Source organism: Sus scrofa, chromosome 7, assembly GCF_054392235.1.
Source record: "Sus scrofa isolate SSC_HxYL_T2T_F1_AM1 chromosome 7, Sscrofa_HxYL_maternal_Yorkshire_Landrace_v2.0, whole genome shotgun sequence".
Classification (NCBI taxonomy): Eukaryota; Metazoa; Chordata; class Mammalia; order Artiodactyla; family Suidae; genus Sus; species Sus scrofa.
This window is the reverse complement of record NC_139389.1, coordinates 17,772,802-17,785,741: the sequence shown is the minus strand read 5'-3', so window position 1 is coordinate 17,785,741 and position 12,940 is coordinate 17,772,802. Positions and strand designations below refer to the sequence as shown.

General features: G+C 38.2%; 2 long non-coding RNA genes and 1 other non-coding gene across 3 annotated transcripts in view; all 3 read right to left on the bottom strand.

The window, feature by feature from the left end:
* LOC100512907 (uncharacterized) overlaps positions 1 to 12,940 on the bottom strand; it is a 1,315,914-nt gene that overhangs the window by 510,703 nt on the left and 792,271 nt on the right.
* Positions 4,991 to 8,239, bottom strand: LOC146401224 (uncharacterized). The gene is made up of 2 exons (XR_014809728.1): positions 6,462 to 8,239; positions 4,991 to 6,281 (listed from the first exon to the last, which is right to left on the bottom strand). It is a non-coding gene; the product is annotated as an uncharacterized LOC146401224 (long non-coding RNA).
* On the bottom strand, positions 8,723 to 8,885 carry LOC146401223 (U1 spliceosomal RNA). The gene has a single exon (XR_014811555.1). It is a non-coding gene; the product is annotated as a U1 spliceosomal RNA (small nuclear RNA).

The window sequence follows — 12,940 nt, the reverse complement described above, 5'->3', positions numbered from 1 at the left end:
TCACATAGAAATTTGCTTTTCTGGCTTTTCTCAAAAGGTTAGAACATTTGGCAGCTGTAGTATGGCATTCTCACATAGCAATACAGAACTTGAGTTGAGTGGCAACTTCTGCTTTTTGTCTGAACCTGTAGTCCCCAACATATCCTAGGGTTTACTTGTACTACTTCATCCTCTTGCATCACCTGCCTGCCTTCTGAGGGCAGTTGATACTGTGAGCCTCAGACATTGCTTGATTGGTTTTTAGAACATTGAAGAAAACTGTGAAATAATTCTGACTTTTGTTGTTTAGTTTGTTGTGACTTTTTGTTTGTTTGTTAGTTTTTAACACTTTGCCTGGATGGAATTAAGACAATTTTGCTTTAAAAGTTGCAAGTACAGATACATGAAATACAAAATAAAACTATATAAACCCGTGTCTGTTTTTCTCCATTTACCTGTCTGGTACATAGTTTGTTCTGCATGCTAAAGTATTGGTTTAGGAAGTTTGGCTTCTATTATAATTTATTTATTACTTTCATTTCTTTATTATGCTACTAGTTAAGCCTGTTGAAGATTTTTCTCTGAATCCTATCACCTTTTCTCTCATTGTTTCCATTTCCCTTTTTTTTTTTTTTTTCTGTGTTCTGAGATAAGAATTCAAGTTTTTATTCACTATTTAAAGCTCAATTTTCTGGAATGCTGACACAGCTCTTTATTATTTCTAATAATTTTAATCTGTGATTACATTTTAGTTTTTGAGTATGTTAATAATAATTAATACTTATTGAGCACTCAACTATATGCCAAATACCATCTAAACACTTTGAATATATCATCTCAATGAATTTTTTTTCCAGAAATCCTATAAAGGATGTACTATTAGTATTTCTTCTAAAGGTGAAAAAAAAAAAGCTTTCAGAGATTAACTTTTTCAAAATCAAAGACTTGAAAAATAGTGGAACCAGGACAAATAATTAGATATTTTTTGGTACAAAGCCCATGCTCTTATCCAATGAATAAGCTGCACAGTAAGCTTTTTTATTTATGGTTTATTTAGCTTGCTCCTCATCTAATTTATTAATTTCTTTTACAGTTAATTATGTTTTCATTTTTGGCAGCTGCTTATTGTGGGATCTCAGTTCCCAGAACAGGGATGGAACTTGGGCCACAGTGGTAAGAGCACCAAATCTTAACCACTAGACAACCAGGGAACTCTCTAATTATGTTTCTTTTTAATTTTCTAATTGTGATAAAATCTATGTAACATAAAATTCACCAACTTAACCATTTTTAAGCATAGAGTTTAGTAGTGTTAAGATCACATTATTATGTAACAAACTTATCTTCAAAACTCTTTTCATCTTACAAAATTTAAACTCTGCACCCATTAAACAACTCCCCATCCCCTGATCTCAGCCCATGTCAACCACTATCTTGCGTTGTCTAATTCATTCTTCATCTCAGTCTGTTATTTTAATAATTTTATGATAAAAATATTAAAAATGATTTAACAATTTGCTTGTTGTGTAGGAACCTTATTTTCCTAAAATTTTTGAACATAAATACAGTAACTTAAAAGCTTATTTAAAATTAGAAATGTTTTCAAAATAAGTTCTTTCTCTCTTCCAGGGCTATAGTTCTATGTTTAAATGGTAGAATCACTTCATATGATACTTATTTGTTTTGAGAAGATATGCTCTTGTCCTTGAAGAGTGGTATTCATCAATCTGTTGCTATTAATCAATTTTATATGGGCCCAGTTAGAATCATCCTTTTAGATCTCAAGCTACAGGAGTTCTTTATGTGCATAATCCCAATCAACCTTCTGGTTTTGGGCCATCTTGTCTTTAGTTAGTATCCATAGCCTGAGGAGAAATTCCATGGCCTTAAGGTCTGTTTATTTTATCATAAAGGAAGAGTCTTCGCCTGCACAGCCTAAAGTTGTCTCTATTTCATGCATTGCAAAAAAAAATAGGTCAAATAAATATTCCAACATCTGGATCTAAAAGGTTACCACATCCACACTGGCCTTGGGGCCTTGGCAGTGTTTCATTCCTGAGGAATACTGAGCTGAGAGATGCATTAAAGACTGAAGAGGGGCCAAAGGGTGGAACAGTGTGTTTGAATTCCTCCATTTGAGGAGCTCTCACAAACCAGAAAGGGGGACGTGTGCCTCTATGAGTCTGTGTCGATGGAAATCCCGCACCTTATTAACACACAAGGCTTTACCATTCTGCCTCCAGGCTCAGCTTTCCTTAGTTGACTCTCCAACTTTTGCCTGACACATTTTTGACCAACATTCCTAGTTTCCACTGTTGTTGAAATTGCATTTCTTTTCCTATTTTCATGAGCATTGTAATGGAAAGATCTCAGGGGGGGGTGAATCAGGAACTGCTGTTTACCAACAATGTAGCCAGAATATCCTCTTTCATATGTAAAGACAGAGCTGGTACCTGCTTTTGGCCCCTGTGCCAGGCTGACCTAAAACCCAGTGTACACCAACAGTCTTTTAAACTACACACATGGACAAAAGGCCTTTTGGCTATAACTTCAGCTGGTCTGAGAAGAGCCAATTTCTGTACTACTATCTTTTCCATTCTCCTTTCCTCAGAAGCACTTTGGCAGGAAAAAAATAATCTATCTAAATTGTCCAAATCACCTATATTATAGTTAGATGCTATTTGCAAGTACTTTTTCTTAAGAGTAGTTTTTATCAGCATCTTTTTAAGACCAAGTGTAATTCTGATGTGATCACTTTAAACTATCAGATAACTTTTTCATAGTCAGGGCTGAATGACTTTCAACCTTCCAAATTCTATTTCATGTCCATAATACATGCTAGTTGAATGAACAGTCTCTGTGGAAGTGACAATAGCTAAATTATAAAATCTATTAAAAATCCATTCTACCATGGTCTAGTTCTTCATTATCTGATTTAGGGAGGGAAGAACAGGCTGGAATAGAAAAGGACAGAGTGTGAAATTTAGGCAAAAATTGTGGGCTAAGGCTTGAAATTAACATTTCAACTCATACTCCATCTCAGAAAACAAACCAAAACAATCTGAATCTAGAATGGGATTTTGAGTGTGAGTGTGTGTGTGTGTGTGTGTGTGTGTGTGTGTGTGTACATGTGTGTTTTCACCATGGCGCAAGAACATTCTATGAATTACTCATTGGCCACAACTGTCTCATTTCTTATGGAAAGAATGGGTGGCTTGTATGATCTCATCCATCCTCAAGGAGCAGAAGGTTGTTTATGTGAAGAGACTATTAACAATAATAATTCTGAAGAGAGGAAGTATTGCCCAATGTTTAGAGTCAGCAGCTTAGATTCTATTTCTGGATCTATCCGGTGTTTTGTAGGTTTTAGACAGGTCATATTTTCTTAGCACTACTGTTTCTATATCTGTTTGATTGGTATACTAATAGTTTCCATTTTATTACTGCATGGCTATTTCTGTGAGTTTTAATAACTTTAGGTAAAGTAACATGCAATAATGCACTAAAGTCGCTGGAGAACCCCCAGGACAAAGGAGGAAGTGTTAGCTCTCTGAAGAAAACATAATATATTTTCATAGCAAGTGTTGTGTGGTCTTTCTTTTTAATGGGAGGGCTCAGCATTGCCAAGTATATTCTGTAAGCTTTCTTTCCAAAATTGCCCCTGAGCAGACCTATATGAGTTTCACACGACCTCATTATTCAATATGTTTTATAATTAATCCATTTTTTATTTTTTAAAGAGAAAAGATTACAACGAATTTAGGCATCACTGGGAATTTGGGGGACCATTTCTGGAGCAACAGTTGTAATTCGTATTGAAAATGGACTTGTGAAGACAAGTCCACTCCTCATAAGGTGCCCTGGATAGGTTAGTGTCTAGAAGCTGGTGGAACATTATCTGCTTGGAACCAAACAAGAAGGATAGGTGGTTGAGATTTAGCTCTAGGGAAAATGACTAAGCAGATGGGAGGGGGTGCAAGAATCTAGGCGCCAAGGATGTACATTCATCTCTGTCAATTAATAAGAACTTAAACTTACAACATGCTTCACAGTTTAAAACAGTCCACTGTGCATGCTGTTTTGTGAAAACTGTAAAGTAGAGCAATGTATTGTTTCAGGTTGAAAAGACTAAACTTTGGAGTTGTTAATGGATTTGTCCAAGGCTTCAGAGCTAGAGAGCTAGGACTCTAACCTCAATATTTTGATTCTTCTCCTAAAGATTTATGATGTACCCTGGATTCTCAACTAGGAAGGAGGGGTAGCTCATACATTTAATGCTCCCTCCCTGCCTATCTGCACACTTCCACCAGTTGCGAATCACTGTCACAGCAAGCCACAATGATGAGTGAGATTCCTTCCCATGTGTTAGGACAGCAAATAGCTTTGCCAGCCACAGAATATGGCTTTTTTGTGGGTATTGTCTTTGCTTCTTGTGTAAATGCTGAAACTGTACCATGAACGTGAAAGGCTTATCTTCATTTTCTCAAGCAAGAGATTTTTTTTTTTTTTAATATACTCAGATGCTTGTGACAATGTTTATCCCTGCTCAGAGTTGAAATTTGGCTGCCGTTTTTATGCTCTGATAATAGCTCTAGCCATCCTCCATTGCCGCTATCTAAAACTAACATTCCCCAGGCCTAATTCCCTTCACTGCTGGTGCCCTAGTTTTTTTTTTTTTTTTCTAATGTACATTTTAACTGAAAACACATGACATTGGAAAGATTAAAACCTCTCTAAAACATAACCAAAGAAACATTTTATAACTTGACTTTCCTCTGGACTGTATTCCAATGAGATTTTCATGTGGTTGTAGTTCTTGAACTTCACATTGGCATCTCTGTTTTGGCATTAACTTGGAGAAAGAAATAAAATGGGCTGTTTCACTCATGAAATCTCATATCAGCCCTCAGAGAAAGGAATGGTGAACCATTTCAAGAGAGACATACCTTAATTTTGTTGCAAATCCTTTTCTGCCTTCCAGCCTTCAATATCAATATGTCACACTAAATTATTTCATTAAGGACTTCATCTCCTCTGTAACCTGCTTGTCTTTGAGGACAAACTTTAGATCGGCTGTGTACACGTCTGCAATATCTTGACTCAAAGGACACCTGCTGACTCTTAACCAGAAAGCTCTGTGCATTCTTCTTCTCTCCCCTTCATAAATATATATTGCAATTGCCACTGTTATTAAAAAAATTATCCTTTGGTCTGCAGCGATCTACCATGCCCTATTCTCCCTTCATTCTTAAGCTGACCTTGCTCCCTGAGAAAGACAAGAAGACAACCTTAAGTGACAACGAGACAAATTTCATTTTGTTGGGAACTGCCTTTTCAATTATTTCTCTCTTCTCAATTTCTCCTTGCTGACCTGGTCCAAGCTGTTGCTTTGACAGGGGTCCCTAACCTCTAAATTAAAATATGCAAATTGTTATGCTTCCTGCACTAGTACCAGTATGGTCTATGTAGTGTAATTGCAAAAGACTGTTCAGTTCCATTTTACACCAGAAGAATATAGTTACCTGCTTCTGCCATTTCCTATTATGAGAAAAATAATACCCTGCAGACTGATACATTAGAGGCAATACATTTATGCATCAGTATATTTCTATTTTAAAAATGAAAGATTATTATTTTTTTGTGACCCACATCCTGCCACAAGGAAAGTATGGCCAAATATATCCAAATACTTTCAAGGACTTGGCGGATATTTTTTTAAAAAATGTTTCAGTACTAAGAACTACTCTACCTTAATTTGAAACATAACTACACTTTTTAGTACTTAAACATTTTTAATAGATTTTAAATATACAATAGTTACTCTTAGAACATTTTAAAAATATTTCTGCTTTAGTAAACTCTTGGAATTGAGATGCTTCGCTAGTCACCTGATCAATTAGTCCTGTGCCAGGCTGATAAACAAGTCATTTTCAAGGCCATTTTACACACTGTTTGTCTATATGTGCACATGCAGTATTTTCCCATTGTTTTTAAAAGTTCTGTTTCTCAGATAATAACATAAAATTAACTTATAAATACCCACTGTGATGACTAAAGAGATTTAGAAACCGCTTAAGGCTTATTTCTGTAATGCTATCCTCTCTGCTGTGGTTCTCAGAAATTCCTAAGGGATCGATCGTGAATTGTCTCCTGAGCATCATGATTTTTCCTAGGATGTCTCAGGAGATCTAGGGGGAGAGGTTATTTGGGAACCACCCTCTGGGAATCACTTATCTACTGCTGAAATAGCAATAATAAATAAAACTACTATGGAAAATCAAAAGGTTATTGTTGATTTGGCCCTCGAACAATGAGGGGTTTAATCCACATATAACTTAGAGTCAACCCTCTGTATCCATGGTTCCTCCATCTCTGCAGATTCAACCAACCAGAGATCGTGCCTTTACTACTGAAAAATAATTGCACATGAGGGAACCTGTGCAGTTCAAATATGTGCTGTTCAAGGGCCAATTGTATTTGACATTTTCTATTTACTTTTTGCATCAAAATTTGACGTATTAGATTGGTTTAAAGTGAGCTTTCAATCCTTAAACATTTATTGATAGAAATATATTGATAAAATATATCAAGTAGTGGGAGGAAAGCCACCTCGAGTTCAATATTTTACATAATGTAAACCATACGGAGAGAGTGATGACCGCTAAAGCCTAGGCTACTACATCAAGCATCCTGTCCCCTCTCTGTTGGTAACGAGGACCATAAACACAGGCTAAGTAACCTGTCTGGACCTTCTTTTCCATGTCAATTAAATTCCGTAGTCCATGTCAATGAACTTAGAGCTGAGCCTGATTATCTAGTCAATGCCCTTGATTTAACCAGGGTAATAGAATAAATTATTTGACAATTATCACACAATCAGTTATCTAGTAAAGCAGATCTAGGAATCCAAGTCATTTAATGAAAGCTGAGCTAGGAGTGACAGGGTTGGAGAAACCATTTCTAGGCTATGTTAACACGGGAGGGTGTCGGTGAGGAGACTGCTGATGTTAACACAGTCCAAAGCCACCTAGAAATGCGCAGGGATCTTGCCAGTCTTGTCCTGAGTGCTATGGAGCTACGGTCAAATTCTAGTATTCATTCTCTTCTCTCATTGGGTTGGTCTTCCTCGCCTCGAGACTGTAAAAAGTCACCCCTCAATTATCTTGTCTTACAAGACAGCAAGTGGTTATTAGATTTTAACAGGAAGGAAACAGAAGCAAAAGGGCCCAGTTTTGTTTTGCGTTTTTTTTTTTTTTTTCCCCACCAGCAATGTTCCCAGACGTTTGGATGTGATATGACATGACAGATTTCTGGGTGTTTCCCTCCTCTGCTGAGAGTATGTGGTCACTTAACCATGGTGGAGGAAGACAGAGAAATATGCAGCAGGGACAAGGATCCTGGGCTGGATGGCTTGGAGACCCAAGCGCTTGCATATAAAAATATGCTTATGTGTGTGTTTAATATCTGTGAAGCAAGAAATTTTGAAGCCAGTTATTGCTTAGACCCTAAACCCTATTAAACGTGGTTAAAAGATCAATGGCAGCGGGTACAGCATAGGAAAGCTTACAAACTCAGAATAGCTCAGAACAAACAAACTTAGAGGAAAAAAATGTGTGTGCATGTGTGTATGTTTTATTAAGTGAAATAGTTACATGGGAGCAAAAGATAACCAAAGATGCTAGAAGGCAATGTTCCATGTCAGGCAGAAAGAGGCTAAGATTCCATCAGAACACTCTTGATCTTAGGAAAACTAGTCTGTTTGTGTACATGTGCTAAAATCTTCTTTTTTTTTTTTTTTTTAATTTGTTTTTTTTTAGGGATGCGCCCATAGCATATGGAGTTTCACAGGCTAGGTGTAGAATCAGAGCCACAGCTGCTGGCCTATACCACAGCCACAGCAACACCAGATCACAGCCGCTCCAAGACCTATGCTGCAACTTATGGCAATGCCAGAAACTTAACCTACTGAGCTAGGCCAGGGATCAAACCCCTGCATCCTTATGGATACTAGTCAGGTTCTTAATCCACTGAGCTACAATGGGAACTCTGCTAAAATCTTTTTTAAAATTAATTAATTTATTTTTTTTTTAGAGCTGCACTTGAAGTATGTGGAAGTTCCCAGGCTAGGGGTCGAATCACAGCTGCAGCTGCTGGCCTATGCCACAGTCAAAGCAATGCAGGATCTGAGATGCATCTGCAACCTACACAGCTCGTGGCAAAGCCAGATCCTTAACCCACTGAGCAAGGCCAGGGATTGAACCTGCATCCTCATGGATACCAGTTGGGTTTTAGTTCACTGCTGCACAACAGAACTCCACTAAAATCTTAGAATCAGTTTCTAGAGAACAATATACTGAATTAGATAAGGGGCATGCATGCTAAAGTGGGTTTTGTTTCCTCCTTGTGTAAGGGGTCTAAGGAAAAATGATGAATTTTTACAAAGTAAAATAAAAATGTGGAAGAGAATCTTCCATGATAGCATTGGGATTGTTGAATACCAGTTCTGAAATATAAGGCACAGATTCTGAGTCTTCTTGTCTAACCTTTCTTGCTTATTGGGTAAATATAAAAATGATGAAATTCATGACTGGAAAATACCCTTTTAACTCTAAAGACTCTGAGATTACTAAAAAGACTGTAAAGAAAGTAATTTTATTTTCCTCATTTTGTTTTTTTCTTTTGATTCATTGTCTTTGAATTTCTTTCTTTAACACCAATCTTTTTTTTTTCTTCTTTTTTTTTTCAGGGGACAGCACGAATGCAGTCCCCCACTACCACAAATTATGCAGTCGAGTTCCCACATTTGGGGAAATCGCAGGAGTCAGCACATCCGGAGTGCAGTGGATAAGCCTGGTGCTGGGAAAACCACCCTCGTGATCATGGTATCTCCCCTGCCAGGTAAGTATTTTAACACCAATCTTAATTCTACATTTCATCCTTAGAAACTAATGGAGTTCTGGTGATATCATCAAGACGTAAAATATGTTCCTGACTTCAGTTCCCTTCATAGGAAGACCAGCAATTATTCATAGATAAGATACTGTTGTATAAATTCTAGAACACAGGGGTGAGGTTGTAGCATCCTCCTGGATCGTGGAGACCAAGAAGGACAGACTTAGAAGGGTAAGAGGAATGTCTGCAGTCTGACTGCATCTCCCCTCCCCCAAGTTGGTACAGCATCACACTGAGAGGCATCCCCTGGGCCTACGACTTCCCCAGAGGGAGAAAGAGAGTCCACAGTGGACACCCAACTCTCCCAGCATTGTGTGTCACTTCCTGGGAAGCCCGTTAAGGTCTCATCTTATGGGATTGCAAGGGGAATGCATGGGGCTTGAGTATTGGAGGTGAGATTATGATGGATAAAAAGGGCAGCACTTATAGTAACCAGCACTCAGATCTTGGCAGACTGAATTGCTACTCATAAGAGGGCACAGGTAGAAATCCAAACCAGTAATTTTCCCATCTGCAGAGCCAAAATGGCAGCCCAATCTGGCCAGGAAACTCGATGTGTGGTACTGCCTGATTCAGAATCCCAAGCCTTGTTTGCCTTGGAGCCTGTTCTGACACCTGCTCCAACCCAAGGCAGAGACACTATTTCATAGCCTTGCCTACTGCTGAGTGTAGCCCCCATCATTGCCTGACCAGGAAGCCTTGCCAGAGTGCCTGGAGAGCTGTATAGACCAGAAGGGCTCAAGAAAAGGGCCTAATTAGCAGGTCTGGCCTTCTCTAGAGCCAGGACAGTGGCTCCTCTGGACAGGTAACTCAGCATGCAGTTCTGCCTAAACTGAGCCCTGAAACAATAAACTTTGCTGGTCTTGTTGCCTGTTCTGCCATGTTATTCAGGCAGAAAGCTAATTCATAGCCTTGTCCACTACTGAGTAAAGCCTTCACTTCGCTATTGAGTGACCGACCAGGAAACCTGGACAGAGCACCCAATAAGCTGCATGGTTCAGTGGCACTTGAGCAGAGAGTCTAGTCAGTGGCTCTGTCTTTGTGCAGATTGAAGTTGGCAGTCCTATTTGGCCATAGAATTTGCTATTAGTTTTGCCTGAGATGGGACCCCCCCCCCCAAAAAAAATGAGCTTTATCAGCCTTGGAGCCTATTCCACTGCCATCTTCCTCCCCAATTAGGGAAACATAGCCCCACCCACTGCTGAGGTAACATTTTGCCTCACTCAATTGTGGAGCCCAGCTGGAACACCTGGGAAGCTGTGTGGTCCAGTAGACTAGAACAGAGAGCTTGGCCAGTGGATTTTCCCAGCTGCAGGGCCAAACCCTCAATCTGGCTAAGAAGCTTCATGTACAATTCTGCCTGATTTGAGACCTCAGCAATAGCCTTGCCAACTCTGAAGCTTATTCTTCTGCCCTGCCCAGGCAAGAAAGTTAATTCACAGTCCTGTCTACTGCTGAGTGACACCCCAGCCCCACCTGACAGGAAACCTCACCAGACTACCTAGAAAGAGCCTTGCAGTATTTGAGCAGAAAGCCTGGCCACCTGTAGAGCCAAGTCAGTTGATCTGTCTGGCCAGGCAGTTGGTGTACAGCCGTACTTGGTTTAGTCCCCAAATAAGGAGACTCCTCAGCCTTGAAGCCTGTCGTGTGGCCCAAACTAAGCAAGAAAGCTAATCTATAGCATGAAATACAGTATTAAAAACCTACCCAACCGTAGAAGAGCATTCAAAAAGCTATGTAGCCCATTCTACAGACTGCTTACAGTGGCATGTAAGCCTAGCCAGTGGCTCTGCTTGTCTGAAGAACAAAGCCAGTTGGTCCTTCTGTCTAGGGATCTCAGTGCACATATCTGCCTGCTTTGGGGCCCCCCAAAACAAGTCATATAAGCCTAGGGTCCATTCTGCTACTTAAACCAGCATTAAAGCTAATTCACAGCATTGCTTTCTGCTGAGTTTAGTGTCCAGTCTCTTCCTTCCATTCATGCCCCCCTAACTAGGAAGCATGGTAAGAATTTAAGAAACTGCAGAGCCCATCCCACAGCCCTTCTTGGGCAAGCAACCAAGCCAGCAGTTCTATGTAAAAAAAAAAAAAAAAAAAATTCTGGAGTTCCCAATGTGGCTCAGTGGTAATGAACCCAACCAGTATCCATGAGGATTTGGGTTTGATCCCTGGCCTCACTCAGTGGGGTAAGTATCCGGCACTGCTGTGGGCTGCAGTATAGGTGGTAGACATGGCTTGGATCCTACTACAGATCCAAGTTGACCCCTAGCCTGGGAATTTCCATTTGCCATGGGTGCAGACCTAAAAAGCAAAAAAAAAAAAAAAAATCAATCCTACCCAATTGTTTCAGCAGGCAGCACTACTTAGGCAGTGACCTTGACCTAAAATATATCCTGATAATTCTCTTCCCAAGAACACTACCAGCTGACTTATCCAGAACCATTAGGTAAGCTAACTGGTAAAGAACTGTCTCTGCCAAAGAGAACTTGTAAAGTCTTAGATGAGAAGGCTGCTTACACAAATATGCAAATATCAACATACAGAATGAAGGAATACAAAAATAGAGTAAATATCATAGCACCAAGGAATACTAATAAAGCTCCAACAACTGACCCTAGAGAAACAGAGATCTATGAACTGCCTGGAAAAGAAATCTGAATATTTCCTACCTCAAACAGACAAGTAAATGAAATTAAGAAAACAATGCATGAAAAAAAATGGGAAATCCAACAAAGAAATAGAAAGCATCAAAATCAAAAAAAAAAAAAAAAAAAACCAAAAAACACATATTCTAGAGTTGAAAAATACAATCACTTAACTGAAAAATTCAATAAACAGCTTCAACAGCACACTCAAGCAATTGGAAGAGAGAATCAGTGAACTGCAAGATAGGTCAGAGGAGCAAAAATTATTTAAAAAAAAAAAAAGAAGAAGAAAAGAAAGATTAAAGAAAGCATAACAGACTTATGGGATACCATAAAGGGACACAATGCATATATTATAGGAATCCTAGAAGGAAAAGAGAAGGAGAAGGGACAGAAAATATATTTAAAGCAATAATGGATAAAAACTTCCCTAATCTGGGGAGAGAAATGGACATGCAATTTATGTGGCCTAAAGGATACCAAATAGATTAAATCTCAAAAGGCCTATACTGAGACACATTATAATTGTCAAAAGACAAAGAGAATTTTGAAAAAAAGCAATAGAAAAGCAACTCATTAAATAACAAGGATACTATATTTGGCAAAGTTGTCTTTCAAATTGAAGGATAGATAAAGAATTTCCAAAACAAATAAAAGCTGAGGTAGTTTCTTGACAATAAACCTGCCTTATATGAAATGTTAAAGGAAGTTCTTTACGCAGAAATTAAAGTATGCCAATTAACACCATAAAAGCATACATATAGGTATGAAATTTCCTGATAAAAGCAAATATATAGTCAAAGTCAGATTCTCTAATACTGTAATGGTGGTCTGTAATTCATTTTAAACTGTAGTTATAGTGTTAAAAAGAAAAGTATTAAAAATAACCATAACTAAAATAAGTTGTTTTGGCTTTACAATATTAAAAATAAATAAATAAACTATAGCATCAATAATCTAAAATGTGAGTTAGGCGGAGCTAAATAGTGTAAAGCTTAGGCATGCTATCAAAGTCAAATTGTTATCAGGTTTAAATAAGATATTGTAGATAAAATATCTTTTATGTAATCTTCAGAATAACAACAAGGACATTCATGTAGTTATACAAAAGATTATGATAAAAGTGTCAAAGAATACTGTACAAAAAATCATCATGTCACAAAGAGGACAGCAAAATTAAAAGGAACAGTGGATGTATAAAATATTCAGAAAACAACAAAATGGAAATAGTAAGTCTTACATATCAATAATTACTCTAAGTGTAAATGGATTAAATTCCCCAGTCAAAGGCATAGTTGGCTGAATGGATAGACAAACAAGATCCAATGTACAGCTACTACATTGCATACTTAGCTTTAAAGACA